The sequence below is a fragment of the Eretmochelys imbricata genome, chromosome 8 (assembly GCF_965152235.1).
Source record: "Eretmochelys imbricata isolate rEreImb1 chromosome 8, rEreImb1.hap1, whole genome shotgun sequence".
In the NCBI taxonomy this organism is placed as follows: domain Eukaryota; kingdom Metazoa; phylum Chordata; order Testudines; family Cheloniidae; genus Eretmochelys; species Eretmochelys imbricata.
This window is the reverse complement of record NC_135579.1, coordinates 91,879,267-91,896,575: the sequence shown is the minus strand read 5'-3', so window position 1 is coordinate 91,896,575 and position 17,309 is coordinate 91,879,267.

The following is a 17,309-nucleotide window of genomic DNA, read 5'->3' as shown; positions in this document are numbered from 1 at the left end:
GGCAGTGAAGCAAGTTATTAGTACATACACATTGTAAGGAGAGTGATCACTTTAGATAAGCTATTACCAGCAGGAGAGTGGGGTGGGGGGAGGTATTTTTTCATGCTTTGTGTGTATAAAAAGATCTTCTACACTTTCCACAGTATGCATCCAATGAAGTGAGCTGTAGCTCACGAAAGCTTATGTTCAAATAAATTGGTTAGTCTCTAAGGTGCCACAAGTACTCCTTTTCTTTTCATCCTCAGGGGACATTCGGCACATCACATGTAGTATCTAGTGTTTGTTTGTTCATCCATGCCCAGGCTAATGGAGAGCTTTGAATTGCAGACCCTTTTTGCGTGGCCAGTCGATGCCCGGTATGTTTTCGAAGGGCCCTATCCTGGAAAACGATCCCTTACTCTCCCAGATCTTGGGAGGCAGGCCAGTCCTCGCTTACAGACAGCCCTCCAACCTGAAGCAAATACTCACCAGCAACTACACACCACACCACAGAAACACTAACCCAGGAACCTATCCCTGTAGCAAACCTCGTTGCCTACTCTGTCCCCTTATCTACTCTAGCGACACCATCAGAGGACCCAACCACATCAGCCACGCCATCAGGAGCTCATTCACCTGCATGTCTACTAATGTGATATATGCCATCATGTGCCAGCAATGCCTCTTTGCCATGTACATTGGCCAAACCGGACAGTCCCTATGTAAAAGAATAAATGGATGCAAATTGGACATCTGGAATGGTAACATACAAAAGCCAGTAGGAGAACACTTCAGTCTCCCTGGACATTCTAGAACAGATTTGAAAATAGCTGTACTTGAACAAAAAAACTTCAGAAACAGACTTCAAAGAGAAAAACAACAGAACTAAAATTAATTTGCAAATTTAACACCATTAATTTGGGCTTGAATAGGGACTGGGAGTGTCTGGCTCATTACAGAAGCAGCTTTGCCTGTCCTGGAATTGACACCTCCTCATCTATTATTGGGAGTGGACTACATCCCCCCTGACTGAATTGGCCCTGTCAACATTGGTTCTCCACTTGTGAGGTAACTCCCTTCTCTTCATGTGTCAGTATATTTATGTCTGCAGCTGTAATTTTCATGCCATGCATCTGAAGAAGTGGGGTTTTTACCCATGAAAGCTTATGCTCAAATAAATTGGTTAGTCTCTAAGGTGCCACAAGTACTCCTTTTCTTTTTGCGAACACAGACTAACACAGCTGTTACTCTGAAATTAGTACATCTGTTGAGCCAGCTCCTTGCTACCCCCACAAATTAGTTGGGGCAGAATTACTCCCCTGGCTCCACAAGATGTTCCTAACTATCCAGCCATAAATGGAAGGTTAGCCCCACAAAGTTACCTGACAGTGCTCTGCAGGTGGGTTGGGTCAGGCTTCAGCCTAGTGACCACCAACAAGCCAACTCCAGCTTTCATTTAACATCAAGCCTTAAGGCCCCCATCCCAGCTCCAGGTGAGTGAGCAACAGTGTCCTCCAGTGGATAAAACATGGAGTTAGTAGGAAAGAATTGAATTGACACATGTGAGGCTGGGGAAAAGGGAATTAACTAGAAACAGGAGGGGAGACAGTAGATGGATTCTGAGGGAGTGAATTGACTGGAGGGATTTGAGTGAGGAGAAATGAACTGATGGATTTGGGGAATAGTAATTGAACGGATGGAGGTGGGTGGAGGGAGGACATTGTGTATTAAATGAAATAAGTCTTTAGTATGCAACTTATGTTCATGATTGTGGCTATTGTAGCTAGATGTTTATAAAAATCTGCTTTCTCCATATGAATTTAATCACAAACACACATACACAGGGCATCTTCCGGAGAGCTCATTGTAGTCTGCTCAAAAAAGCATTGTCTGGGCTGCCCAAAGTTTACCATATTGGCTCTTCAGGTGCCCTTCCTGGTCTTGTCATTCACTATCACAACTTCATGGCACTGAAGTTTGAAGCTGATCAGTAAACTTTACCATCCACTCTGCGGAAGGAATCAGAAGCACAAATCTGCAGCTCCTGAAAAGCAGCTAAATGGATAGTAAGGATAGTCCAGAGATTAGGGCACTAGTCAGGGATTCAGGAGACCTGCGTTCCCCTCTCTGCCACAGACTTTTTGTGTGACCCTGGGAAAGCCACTTAGCTTCTCTGTGCCTCAGTTCCCCATCTGTAAAATGTAGACAGTAGCATTTCCCTACCTCACCAGGGGTTGTGAGGATACATACATTAACTATTTTCTTGTAAGGTGCTCAGATACGATAGTAATGGAAGCCATCTAAGTACCTCGGAAAGATAGCTGTATTACAATTCCATATTTTTCCATCTGACAACATAAGAACCATTTTGTTCCACTGTCAGATGTGGATGACTTAATGGACAATCTCCAGTTTCCAAACTCTTCCCATGTGACCACAATGAAATTCTGTATATTTATCATTGGAACACTGATTGATTTACTGTTGACATTTAGTCCTAATCTCCTTTACACTGCCAGAGTGGTTTAAAAGGCCCTTAGGATAAATGAGAATTGGGCCTGTTCAACTTTTTTTCTGTCTTGAAAAGAAAGAAAATGATCCAATTTTGTGTGTGACTTATATGATTTCAAGAATGATTGTGACAGGAAAAATGCTGAAGATCCTGATTACAACACATGTTCTTGGAAACAAGATGTATAGCGCAGGAGGCTGTCCCAGGAAGCAAGTTTTCTAAAAATAACATATGCAGATTATGTACATAAAATGTCATGAAATATCAGCACATAAAAATGTGTGGTAGTTCAGGCTGCTGTTGCAATTACAGCTAAAATATGGCAGATGAACGACATGCAGCATTTGGTGCTGTCTACAGTGAAACTCAGGCATTAGGCCAGTTCTTATTTTCAGCCTGAGGTCAAAGGCAATGCTTAGTCAGTACACATGGGCTTGGATCAGGACATCAAACACAAAAAATATCGTGGGGGACAGGCCAATTTTCTTTGTGGCTAGCCCAATCAGAGACACAGGTTTTCCTTGGACAAGTCACAAAATAAAGCCCTGTTTCAGAGTAGCAGCCATGTTAGTCTGTATTCGCAAAAAGAAAAGGAGGACTTGTGGCACCTTAGAGATTGACCAATTTATTTGACCATAAGCTTTCGTGAGGAGCTGTAGTCAGGAAGGTGTGCGGTTGAGTAGTTCAAGAGCAACTTGATGACAGCCCTAATGTACTTTCATGCCAATCAGGCCAAATAAGCTAGCTAGTCTTGTAGTAGTGTAACATCAGCCTTATAACAACGTTAAGTTTTGTTTCAACATGCAATAGCTTTAACTACAGGCTTTCTCCTGAATGAGAGAAAAAGCTATGGGTCCCAAATTACAGATTGTTGAGGCCCCCTGAAGGAGAGATATGCAAATGAGCCCTTGTAGGAGGATGAGATTCCTGAGAGTGCAAATATCCCTCTTGTTAACTAGCTATTTCGCAACAATGCAGTGAACCACAGATGAGGATCTGGAGACTTATGGGTCACTATCATGTTTGCAACAGCACAGAGCCAATGTAATGATTCATAAGGCCGAGAGGGTAATGCCTAAAATATAGATGACAGGCGCAAAGCTGCCAGCTATTTGATGGATCCATCTGACATAATCTGATTGTGAACCAAACCTTACATGTACCAGGTAGAAGGAAGTCCAGTTACTCCAGCCACTGGATGGGTAGGCTCGTTCAAGGTGATACTCATGCCTTAACACAACTCCCAAGTACAGCGCCAGCCATTGCTACAGAATAAAACCTAGTTCTGCCACTACCTGCTCAACCCCTAGTAGTTTTCAAATTGATGCCCTTATGCTTCTCTCCTACATAAGAATGCCTGGAAGGGAACAAAGTAATACCAAAACCCTGCCGCTTCTTTTGCGCCATGGAGGTTGTGCATTGACTGCCCCTTGATCTGCAAGAAGATTGAGAGTAAGGAGTGGGCAAGAAGTAGGGTCTGAAAAGACAAAGAAGGAGTCTGGGATTCACAACTGTCTTGGCCTCTAACCCTGTGGATCCTAGTTTTTCTCTTTCACCCCTTGTTTCGACAGCGAGCAAGAGCAGTAGCTGTGCTTCCATTGCCTTTTGTGACATCACTGTGCTTAATTTTGCAGTGTGGACTGTGGCAGCCTATGCCAATTGGCAGTGAACAGCCTGGGTAGCCCCTTCTTTCTTCCTTCCAGCATAGCTGCTTTGCACACCACACAGCAAGGCCTATGTTTGCTCTAAGGCTGCACATTAAAGTGACCATCAAAAGACTGATTTTACTGGCAGAGCTGTGATTTGTCCCCAGCAAACCAGCTCTTCCCCAATTGCATTGCAAGGGGAACATTTTCAATAAGAGTCTCTTGAAATATTTTTTCCTGGTCATACTAAACTGATATATCTCAGGGCACATTTTAGGAGCACGGGGTCTGGCATGAGATTAGTGAATGGTGTGAGGTAAAACAATGGTTAGAGATGAGTCTGAACCAAAACCACATTGGGGAGTGGGGAGATCAGAATCTGAATCTGGATCCAGAGCTGCCCCTGACTATAATGGGTGAAATCAAATCCTCATAGCTGAAGACCCCTGGTATTTGATGAGCTTGACCCATCTCTAATAACTAAGTAATCTGCACTCAGTTAGCACCTTTCATCAGAGGATCTCAAAGCACTTTGCATTGCTTAATTAAGACTCACAACACCCCTGTGAGGTTCTGTATGCAACATACCAAGGTTCTTAAGGGTAGAATTATAGGACACATGACATTTTCCTAGCATACTGCTTGGTTTTCTTGAAGTATTATAAATTTTGTTAGAGTACTTCTTTTGTTATTTGTACAGATCTAAATATTGTTTGTTTTACCCAGTGACCTATATAATTCATTTTAATATATCCTTAGGAGCCAGGCTGGAACTGAAGGGATGTTTGGAGAGAATGCAGCTTCCCTTCCTACAATAAAGTAATTGTTTCCATATTTATGGACAAGACAAAAGTGCAGTTGGTTTCCCTTTGTTTAGGGTTTCACGCTGGAATCCTACTTACCAACAGGAAGATTTGTTTGGCAATTTAAATATAGCCATTCTAGGTAATAAAAATGAACCCAGTTCATTAGTCCCCCCAACCCCCTGAGAAGGGATGAGTGCACTCTTCTTAACTGCCGATTTTAATAAAATGTTAGTTTGTAATTTAATTTCTGATGTCCACAATGCATTTTCTATTGGTCCCTCACAAAATCATGACTGTTGTTGTTATAAATGAAAAATACATATTTTTGGGGAGATGAGCCCCAAGACTTAAGACAGCAAGCCCCATATGGGCATGCCACAGACAATGGTCAGTTACTATGGTGATGGTGACCCTCAAAACATCAGCATACATTCACTGTAGTTAGTTCAGCGGTTCTAGGGTGACCAGATGTCCTGATAAAATCGGGACTGTCCTGATATTGAGTTATTTGTCCCGTGTCCCAACCAATGTACGGTCGGGATGCCATTTGTCCCGATATTTTGGTGCGGGGCTGGAGTAGATTGGTCACCCTAGCTAGCAGGCTCCCGTGCAGCTCTCGGGAAGTGGCCAGCAGGACCCTGTGGCCCCTAGGCACAGGGGCAGCCAGGGGGTCTCCAGTCCACATGCTGCAGCTGCCACCAGAGCTGGCTCCGTCACAGCCAGTGGGAGCTCTGGGTGTGAGGCCTGTGAATGTGGGCAGCACGCAGAGCCCCCTGGCAGCCCCTGACCTTAGGAGCCAGAGGGACCTGCCGGCCACTTCCCCAGAGCTGTCCCAAGCAAGTGCCGCCAGGACTTCACCCCTGTCCCAGGCGCTGTCGAGACTCCACCCCCACCTCCTAGAGTCAGGGGCGGCCAGAGGGCTCTGAGCGCTGACCATGCCATGCAAGCCCCGCCCCCGCAGCTCCCATTGACACGGTTCTGGCCAATGGGAGCTGCAGAGCTGGCTCTAGTGGCGGGCGCAGCACATGGAGACACCTCCTGGCTGCCCTGACCCCAGAAGCCAGAGGGACCTGCTGGCTGCTTCCCGGGAGCTGCCCCAGGTAAGCGCCACCTGGATCCCGCCCCTGCACCTCCTCCCTCTGCCCCAGCCCTCAGGTGAAGAGGTGAGCGATGGGAAGGGGCCAGCTAGGGGCAATGGGGCATAGATGGCATGGTCAGATGCCTGGCCCTGTGCTGCCAGAGTGTCCCTTCCTGTTGGAGGTGAGCTGATTGTCAGCTGGGCTGAGCCAGCAGCGCGGCCAGGGCTGAAACTGGGATCATGAGCCCCTCGTAGCTTCCTAGGGCTGTGCACCTCACTACCCCATGGCTCTGGTTGGGGCAGTGTGCCTGTGGCTTCCCCTCCCCCCTGTGTCCTGATATTTTACTCTTGTGATCTGGCCACCCTAATCGGTTCACAATCTTACTTTTAGTGGAGGGTACACAAAAGTTCAGGAGGGCAAACAGTAACATGGGAGAATAGGAAGAAAGATATATAAGAGGCCATATCTCACATAGGACTATGGAAATTTGTCAAAAGCATTTTGGGCTCTTTTTTTGAATGGCTAAATAAACTATACATAATATTAGAGAGATCTTGATTTGATTATAAGGTGCTATATAAACATAGACTTATTATTATGAGATGGATCCAGAGCCTACTGAAGTCAGTGGGAATCTTTCTATGGCCTTAATTTTGCAATTCTTCCTCATGTTGGGTAGTACTTTGCAAACTGTATATACAAGTTTAATTTCCCCTGCCAATAAAATGCAGCGATCTCACAGAAGTGAAGAATAATTTAAATGAAACTACAAGGGAAATGTATTTAGGTGGGATATAAAAAGCACTGTTGCAACCTGGCCAGGACATTAGGGCTAGATCCTTGCATCTACTCTTGCAAAAATTATTGTAACACCTTTAATTACCACAAATTCATGGTGCTAGTTGTATGTCTCATGTGAAGGATTATTGCTGTTTTTTTATTTGTCTTACCAAAGTGCCTTGGTCACGCTAAGGACCCCATTGTGCTAGGTGCTGTAGAGACACAGAACAAGAGATGGTCCCTGCTCCCATGAATGTACAATCTAAGTCTAAGATAAGAAGAGAAAACAGATGGATACAGATGGACAGGGAGTACAAGGAAACAATGAGAAAATATTGGTCATCATGAAAGGCGGTGGTATCAGTGCACCAGTTGTATAACTGTTGTCAAATTTTTGTAGGCATCATGGCCCTGGGGAGTTTTAAGGAGGGTTGTGAGGGAGGATAATGAGGTAGGGTTGTGGACGTTTATGGGGGACCACCTCCCAAGCCTGCAGGGCAGCATGGGAGATAATGCAAAGGTGCTTGTTTAAAAATGTAAGGAGTGGGCAATGGAGGCTGACATCCTGGGCCATTGGGAGGGAGGGAGTTGACATTTTGCTAGTCAATGAATGGTGATAGATAGGCGGGGGGGGGGCTTGAAAATGAATACAAACAGTTTGTTTGATGCGATAGAGAAGGGAGGACAGCCAATGGAGGGATAAAAATAGAAAGTGACATGGTCAAAGCACAGGCTAGGAAAATGATCTTTGCAGCAACATCCTGACTGGTTATGAGTGGGGCCAGATAGCATTTGACATCTGACACCATGTTGGAAGGATTGGTTCAGTTCTGACTCAAAAGAAAGATAGCTAATTATTGAGTCATCAATTCTGCTTCCTACAGTATCCAAGGTTTCCTTGGAGGTCTCCTTTCCAAGTCTTGACAAGATCCAACACTCATTAATCCATGCAATGGAATGCGATTTTCATAGGCTCATAGAAATGAAGGGCTGGAAGGGACCAGTGATGAAGTCCAGTCTCCTGTGCTATGGCAGGATCAAATAAACCTAGATCAGCCTGGACAGGTGTTTGTTCAACCCCTTTTTAAAAACTCTGATGGGGATTCCACAACCACCCTTGGAAGTCTAATCCAGAGCTTCACTACCCTTATAGTTAGAAAGATTTTCCTAATATTTGCCCTAAATCTCCCTGGCTGCTGACTAATCTCATTACTTACCTTCAGTGGACATGGAGAACAATTGATCACCATCCTCTTTACAGCAGCCCTTGACATATTTGAAGACTTGTTATCGGGTCTCTCCTCAGTCTTCTTTCCTCAAAACAAAACATGCCCAGTTTTTTTTTTTAACCTTTCCTCATAGGTCAGGTTTTTTAAACATTTTTTTTGTTGCTCTCCTCTGGACTCTCTCCAATTTGCCAACATCTTTTCTAAAGTGTGGCACCCAGAACTGGACACAGTATTCCAGCTGAGGCCTGATTAGTGTCGAGGAGAGTAGGACACTTACCTCCCGTGTCTTACTTATGACATTCCTGTTAATAAACCCCAGTACGTTGTTAGCCTTTTTTTGCAGTTGCATCACATTGTTGACGCATATTCCGTTTGTGATGCACTATAATGTAGTGTATAAGAAATTGCAAAGGGGAATCATATTTGGCTCATATTTTCAAAAGCGACTAGTGATTCTTTGGGTGCTTCAGTTTTGGGTGCCCAGTATGAGTCACCCACCCTCTGAAAATCAGGCCCCTTTAAGGTATCTCAGATTAAGCACCCGGAACTACTAATTACTTTCCCTTTATAAGCAGAAACAATGGGTCCTGATCCATGGCTAGGGCTTCTAGGCACTATGGTAACACAAATGATAAATACAATAAATAAAATGTGTCTACAGTCCAACACCTATTTATGCCACTCAGAAAGGGATGTCCTTTTTAGTAAATATAGCATGTTCTGGCATTCAAAGAGTTAATCTGCTGCCATCTAGCGGACTGTGAATAACTTGCAAGCTGCCTTTATAACTGCGCTATGGAAAGCAGTTTGTGTATTAAGGAAAGACTTTTAAAGTTCTTAATAAATTTAATACTCTGTCAAATTGTCCATGTTACACATTTTTAATAATTCTCTAGACAATAAAGGTTTTTACCCAGAGAGTCAACCAGAATTAAATTACTTTATAACAGATTTTCCCCCCAAGGATACTTCTTACGTAATGCAGTAAGTGCATGCTGTTCCGACAGCTTTCAGAGAGAACAAGGGCTTTTGTATTGAAATATAGAAAGGCAACATGATTAATTAGTTTCTCATTATTTTTCTTTTATTGTATATTGCTAGGGTTTTTTTTTTTCCTGAAAGAAACTAACAGAAGAAGACTTCCAAAGCTTACCCACTTGGTCAGTTTGGTTGTGTAAGCGCTAGAAACTTTTATTACAAAAATACTTCTGAGAAGTACAGTCTGTCCTGTAGCTGCTGCACTGCAATGCCTAGCAACCTGATCTCAGAGGACAGTCATGTGAACAACTGAACTGTTTGTTTGCTCCATGTTGAACTATTTGTCACTGGACATTTTGTCTCAAAAGCTTTAATATTTAATTAGATCCGGCCTCACTCACTGTTGTTACAGTTTTGCAGCTATCTCTGCTCTCCCCAAATGTTGCAGTTTGTTTTCCTGCAGTGCAGGGGCAGTCTGTCAGGGGGAGCGAACTGTGTTTCTGCGGCAGATGTGACTCTTTTATTCCAATTGATTTTCAGTTAATAACTTTTAACCTCCTGAACCAATGAGTCTGCTGCATGGTTTATGCATCAAGGAGCAGAGCTGCTATATGGCAGGATGAAAAGTACAGCTGTTGCATGTGTATGGAGCAAATTGCGCCATGGTAACTGTTAAAGAACTAATCAGAGACATGGAAAAACATTCCAAAACCCTCTCTACCTTCTAGAAATATGCCACTACCACCACCAAAGGCTTTTTCAGTGTCAACAGCTAAGGAGATTTATAACTCACTAAAATTCTCTGGGGAACAAAGAATTGGGAGATTGAGCAACACCTCATCTATCCACATGGCAGTTATTTATATAAGGAAGTAAGCAATAATAACATTAACAGCAGTCCTCACTTGCCTTCATTCTCCAAGTCCTACACCAAGAGGGCTTTCACTTTGCTCAGTCAAGGAGTTAAGATTATTTGCTATGACTTTTTTTATAGAGTACCCCAAATATTCCAAGGCACAAGGTACCAGGCACAGCCCTGTCTCAAAGGAGTCCCAGTCTCACTTGTAGACGTAAGACAACAGACGGTAACAGACAAAAGGGTGGGGGGAGGTGGCAAGAGTTAGAACAAGATAATGTGGTTAAATCTATCGTAGGCGCTCAAATGTCTGAGCACACTCAAGCTTTAATCTTCACAGGAGTCTCGTTCCCAATTTACAACTGGGAACTGAGGCACAGAGAAGCTAAGTGACTTGCCCAGTGTCACGCAGGAAGTCTGTGGAAGAGCAGGGACATGAAGCCAGTTTTCCATGTCCTAGGCTAGTGCCAGAACTGCTGGACCATCCTTCCTCCCCTTACTCAGTTGCTCCTGGATAGCTCTGAGTTTGAGTGTTGTTTTCTTTCCTAACACAATTTGTGAAGGCAGCACAGGGGAAGTGAGTTTTTAGGAAGGATTTGAATGGTGAGGGTGGTTGCTTAACTCGGTAACTCCACATCAACCACTGCTTTTTAGTAGCAGGCCCTCGCCCAGATTCCTTAGTGGTTACTGGTGAATTGCGTGCACATAGATGGCAGTTCCTCTTGTGGGAAGGAACATTGTCTTAGTGGATAGTCACTGGCACTGCTGGCCTATGATGCAAGAGTTTGCAGGTTGCTTGTAAAACTGTGGCTCTCTGCCATGCAATAGTGCATAGCATCATCGAACACAGTTTTGAATTTTTTGGAGAAGAGTCCAATTTTCTTGAAGAGATTTAGCAGCCAGCAAGGGGTAGACTCTCCCCCTCTCCTCCCCCCTCCCTCCCCCCCCCAGCTGAGGAGGACTAGGGAAGGCAGAGAGGCATGGATTTCATTCAGAGCTAATTGGGGAAGTGTAGTATCAGGGTTGAAATCATGTGGGATGTTATCTGATACAAATAAAAAAGAATAGGACAGCAGCATGATTCATGTATACAGCCACAATAAATGATTAAAAGGCAATGGACCAAAGCTTGAAAACATCCAAAACATGCATTGGCCGACAGCAGGCAGGGGTCGAGAGCAGGAGGCCATGATACCCTCTCTCCGTTGCCAGCCCAGATTGCATCTCTGCACACATCAGGGTACTAGAGGACCAAAAGCCCATTAATCTACTATGGACCATGCCCTCTGATGTTCCTCGGGACTGGGCTGGGCAATTGCCAACTCATCACCTACCTCTCTATTCAGTTATTCCCTCTCCCTTTTCCAACACCTCCCCAAACAGCCAGTCAACCCCCAGCCCCATAAAACAACTCTCCAGGTCTAGAACTGATGCCCTCAACAGGGGCGCCTATGAAAGGTGCTACAATGTGGTGTTGCTGGGTGCCATGTGCTCCCAAAATCTTCTGGTGGGAGGCTTGCCAGTGGCGCCAACTCTCATAATTTTGAGTCTCATGACACAATGTCCTTCTTAAAGTTCCAGTTTCTGGAGTCATGTGATTACGTGAGACTCCCAGCTTTCACTTGAAGGAACAAGTAAAGTTTTAGCCCTTATGCTTTCAGAGAAAAGCTTGAAAACATGACCCAAATGCACTCTGACGGCTCAGAACCCAAAAGGCAAAGAACAAGACCTTGGAATTATAATTTTTCAAAACTGCATGAATTTTAAGCCAGCCTCTCTCATAACTGTGGCATTGAACTTACCCAGCACAACCATGGGAAGAACTATCCTCTTCTAATAAAAAAAACCAGCCCCAGAACCTTTATTGTCCACACAGAGAGGAGATTTTTTGTTTACAGAATCAGCTGAAAGACCCCTAAGGAAAGCGTTAAGTCTGCTCCTTAGCAGGGAAGAGGAGGTAGTAACACATGACACAAAGAAAGCAGAGCTATTTAATACCTATTTTGCTTCAGTCTTGACTCAAAGATTTAATTGTGACTGGCTGCATAACACAATTAATATTAACAAGGGGGAAGGAACACAAGCCAGAATAGGAAAGAACAGGTTAGAAAATATTAATAGAAAATAAGATAAGTTAGAAGTATTCAATTCAGCAGGGTACTTAAAGAACTTGAAGCAACCTTGGAACCATTAGTGATTATCTTCAAGAACTCATGGACGACAGGTGAGGTCACAGAAGACTGGAGAAGGGTAAACATAGTAGGTCTTCAAAAAAGAGGAACTAAGAGGACATGGGGCATTTGGAATCAGTCAGCCTAGCTTAGATACTTGGAAAGATACTAGAACAAATTATTATACAATCAATTTGTAAGCACATATAGGATAATAGGGTCATAAGAGCCAGCATGGATTTGTCAATAACAAATCATGCCAACTCAGCCTAATTTCCTCCTTTGACAGGGTTACTGGCCTAGTGGATAGGCAGGAAGCAGTACATGGGACTTATCTTGAGTAAAGCTTTTGACACTGTACTACATGATATTCTCATAATCAAGCTAATGAGATCTAGATGAAATTACTATAAAGTGGGCTCACAACTAGTTGAAAAAACATACTCAAAGAGTAATCATCAATGGTTTGCTGTCAAACTGGGAGGACATATCTAGTGGGGTCCTGCAGGGCTCTGTCCTTAGTTTGGTACTAGTCAACATTTTCATTAATGAATTGTATATTGGAATGGTGCATAGGCTTATACAATTTGTAGATGACACCAAACTGGGAAGGGTTGTTAGTACTGTGCAGAACAGAGTTAGAATTCAAAAAGACCTTGATAAATTGGAGAGTTGGTCTGAAATCAACAAGACGAAATTCAGTAAAGATAAGTGAAAATTATACTACACTGAGGAAGGAAAAATCAACATACAATTACAAAATGAGGAATAACTGGCTAGCCAGAAAAGGATCTAGGTGTTATAGTGGATTATAAATTGAATAGGAGCCAACAATGAATGCAGTTGCAAAAAAGACTAATATTCTGGGTTGTATTAACAGAAGTCTCATATGTAAAGACATGGGAGGGAATTGCCTCACTCTACTCACCGATGAGGCCTCAGCTGGGGTATTGTCTCATTTTGGGCACCACACTTTAAGAAGGATGTTGACACACTCGAGAGAGTCTAGAGGAGAGCTACAAAAATGGCCTAAGGTTAGAAAAACATAATTTATGAGGAAAGGTTACAAAAATGAGGTATGTTTAGTCTTGAGAAAAGAAAACTGCAGGGAGACCTGATAACAGTCTTCAAATATGGTAAGGGATGTTATAAAGAGGATGGTGATCAACTGTCCTCCAGGTCCACTTGTAGAGGAAAAACAACAAGTTCCATTTTGCTTAGGCACTTTGCCATTTTATTTGCAAGGAGTTGTTTGTCCATCATGTTGGTGACCTTCTTCTTGAGACAATTGACGCCTTTTTCTCTCTAAGGCGGGAAAGAGCAAGGGTCACATGGCCTGTGTTCTGCCTAGTAACAGGAGAGCGTAAAAGACTGCTGCACCCAAGAGGAAAGGCTGTCCTTCCTGGTGGCAGCGCAGTACATGTCCCAGCCAAGACTTCAAGGGTTCTACTGAAGACCATAAGAAGAAGATCCAAAACTCCATAGTTCCAGCTATCAGTTCCTGATTGATTCCTATCTTACCTGTATCCGAAACTCCTGTGTCTTCACCTTGGTGTCCTGATGTATTCCATCTGTGATGTCCTCTGTCATGGGTCCATTCCTCTGAACCTGGTGTAGTATGTTGTGTACCTCTGTACCTTACCTGTACCAAATTCCCCTTTGTCCTTATGGGTTTGGGATCTTTACTTTATGCCAGTTTGTTGTGCCAACATGTACCCGTATGCTAGGGGTCCTATAAGTCACTGTTTCCTGTTTGAGTCACTGGTTAATCCTGACCCTAATTTTCTCTCCGTTGATAGATGAGGTTTGGGGAACAAATCTAATGGGTTGAGACTCTGAGGTGTGGAACCTAGAGCACATCCAGTTAATCATAGGAAAGATCTGAGTTCCTGGTTAACACACTGAAGGTAGGACAATAAGCAATCATATTAATCTGCAGCAAGGGAGATTTAGGTTAGATATTAGGAAAATCTTTCTGACTAGTTAAGGATAGTTAAGTACTGGAACAGATTACCAAGGGAGGTTGTGGAATCCTGGTCACTGGAGGCTTTTAAGAACAGGTTAGGCAAACACCTGTCAGGGATGGTTCAGGAATATTTAGTCATGCCTCAGCACACGGGGGATGGACTACATAACCTCTTGAGGTCCCTTCTAGCTTTACTTTTCTAAGACTCTGTAATAAACTACATGGATACTACCTTAGGGATCTGAGCCTGTGGTTCCAAGGTGCCTATGTCTCAGATTTGAAATGCATAGACCATAAAGCCATGACCTTGATATGATATAAAATCGGAAATATTTTGGGCAAACTATTTCTTCTTGCTGATGCTCTCCACAGAACTAGTCAGAAAAGAAAGAATCTTGCTTGTCTCTATTAACACTCAGTCTGTAGGGGAATCTGATAAAGATATCACATTTAACATCATCCAAGGTAAACTTTATAAAGATATCAAATTTACATATATAGCAGAGTCTGGCTTCACATTTAATTGGCATACACTTTTATATATAGCTCATTTTTAAAGTAAGGCCTTTAAAATGCAATTTGGCCAAGTAACTTGTGTAGAGCTGGAATCATGTGTAGTCTCATAGCAACTTTAGTGACAAAAGCAGCACAACTTGTAATATGACCTATGTGTATGCTTAGATTTATGGTGTATTAATTATTTTAATAGCACTTAATGACTTAGTGTCAAAATTCTTTTCCCAACTTTTTTTATTTAAGGGAAAAGCTGTTGTGTCACAATCTCATGCCTCTTCTAATTGGATAAGCATTTTCTTTGTCCTTGAAACAGCAAAGTAGAATGTGTACCCAGGAGCGAGAGAATGAGAAAGCATCTGCCTTTGCATTTGGCAGGTCTGAATTAAAAAAACCTCACCGGTGTGCTATAATTTTTTGAATTCTGACCAGCACCCCCCTCCTCAGATTCCAATATGCAGTTCTAAATGTCAAGATAGGCCCATTTAAAAAAAATCCTTTTGGAACAACGCACAGAACATCAGTGACCTGCATTCAACAGAATGCAGGCCGTGATCCAGCAAAGCACTTAAGTGTAGTAGTCTACTTAAGTCAATGAAATCACTAAAGTATCTGCTTAACTTTATCATGTGCTTTGCTGGATTGGGGCCTATGTCTATTTCTAGTCAGAGAAACAAAACGAGTGCTGAATACACACAAAACATTTCTGCCAGTTTTGTTTTTTAAAAGTACCACCTAAACTACACTGGATGGCTCAGAGTTACTTTATTTAGAAGATGCTTCATTGTGTCAAATATTTAATGGAGAGGTTATGATGCCCTGCCTTCATGTCAGTGCATTAAAATGGAGCACTGCAGAGATTGTTAAAATTCCAGATGATAATGAAGCCAAACATAAAGCTATTAGGTGTTTTAATAACATGTGAAAAATGTACTACTACACACCTGTTACACAGATATGAGGTCAAGAAAAAGAAAAGACATACATGAGCTTTGGCTAGTCTACTGCTCTTACAGGTACCGGTGTACTGCATTAGCTGCCACCCTTTGGACTCTGGTGCATAGTTATGACTTGTTCTCCTTTCCCATTATATCAATTTGTAGAACTACTCTACAGACTCGGGGGCGGGAGGGAGGTGGTTTTTGAAATGCAGGTATTTATACTCAGGACAATGTTTCCCACCACACTTCTTGATTAAAATTAACACTTTGCCTGGTTATAACCTGCTTAAACCTCGCATTTTCTGCACGTATTTCAACCTGGCAAGACACGATAATCTTTCTTCACAAATGCAGACCTTGTCATAGTTATTAATGCCTTTGTCGCCTCCATAGTATCTTACTGCAATGAGCTCCACTGATCACTTGGAAACTTCAGGTACTAAGTGGCATTTCTCACAATGAGAATGACACTATTGTGCCATAGTTTTATTTACAGGTGCAACTGAAGGGGGTTTTAATCTAGGAGGTCCTAAATGGTTTGTCCTCACTACTTAGGGACTCTGCCCCTCTCCATGTCCAATCACAACAAGTGTGATCAGTAGAAGCACTTAGACTAATAGTCTGCAGTTTTAAGTGGGAGGGAATTTGGGTGCAAGCTGTTAATTGGAGTGAGTCCTCTATACTTAAATTCACTCCCCAAGTTGGTTAGAAAGGGCCCAGATGTATTGACTCTGTTGCTATGCTGCGTGGTTCACCATTTACATTGGCTTTTCCCTGTGCTGCAAAGGTCTTGAGGTTTCTGAATGACAGAAGAGTCTCTTTTTTGGGGGGATGGGGATTCAGAGTCAATCAACTGGCTCTGAGTCAGTAGGTTAACTGTTTAATTTGTTGTGTAATTATGTATTACAGTTCAGCATGCATTTAGGTTTCAATTGGCCTATTTTATACATTTTCTTATAACCTATAATTCAACACTGCATAGTTTCACCGCATGTCAAAAGTAACCACACTCCAGTAGCTTACTCTTTAAAGAGATTTCTTTACCATTAACTTTGTAACGGTAGACACAGCCTGGACACTGTTAGAGTGACAAGGACTATTTCCTTAATTACTGTACACTGATAATAGCATTTACTCTGGCAGCTCCAGTGCTATTCAATCAAGCGAGATCCAATACAAAAAAGCTGATTTGCCAAAAAAGAGATTAGCATAAGTGCCTACAGTCACATTCTATTTTTGAAGTTAAAGCTACTATCTCTGTGAGCATTTCTTGTGGGAACTTTATGAAGATAAAATGGATTACTCTCATCTGAGATATTTGAGGAGAATTATACTGAATCTCAATTTTTAGACTAATTGCATTTTTATAGAAAAATAATTAAAACAAACACTGTAAAATAAAGAATTGGTCCAATCTGGGTTTCAAAGTGCTAAGGAGCATAGGAAAGGCATATTTATTATCTTATGTGGACACGAATATTCATCTATTGTGGTGAATTCTGCACTCCCCAATTTTGTACTGCTGGACTTAGTCATCAGCTGATCTTCTGGTGACTAAAGTTGTTGCTTTTTATCATTAAATGCCATTATTTGCAGAAGATCTCATACACGCTGGAAATGCAGACTTCAGCATTATGTACATTTGTAAGCAGAAGGTTAAGCAGGACATTTAAATGGTGAACTAAAATGAGATCAAGGCTTAAAACCAAATTGCAATGGGGTATGAGAGAGGTGGTAAGTGGACATTAATCACCAAACAGATTTAATCAGGTTTTAAGCACTCTTGGGGAAAACACCCAAGACTCACTCACCTAGGGTCTGATCCTACCAACACTTATGCATGAGAATAACTT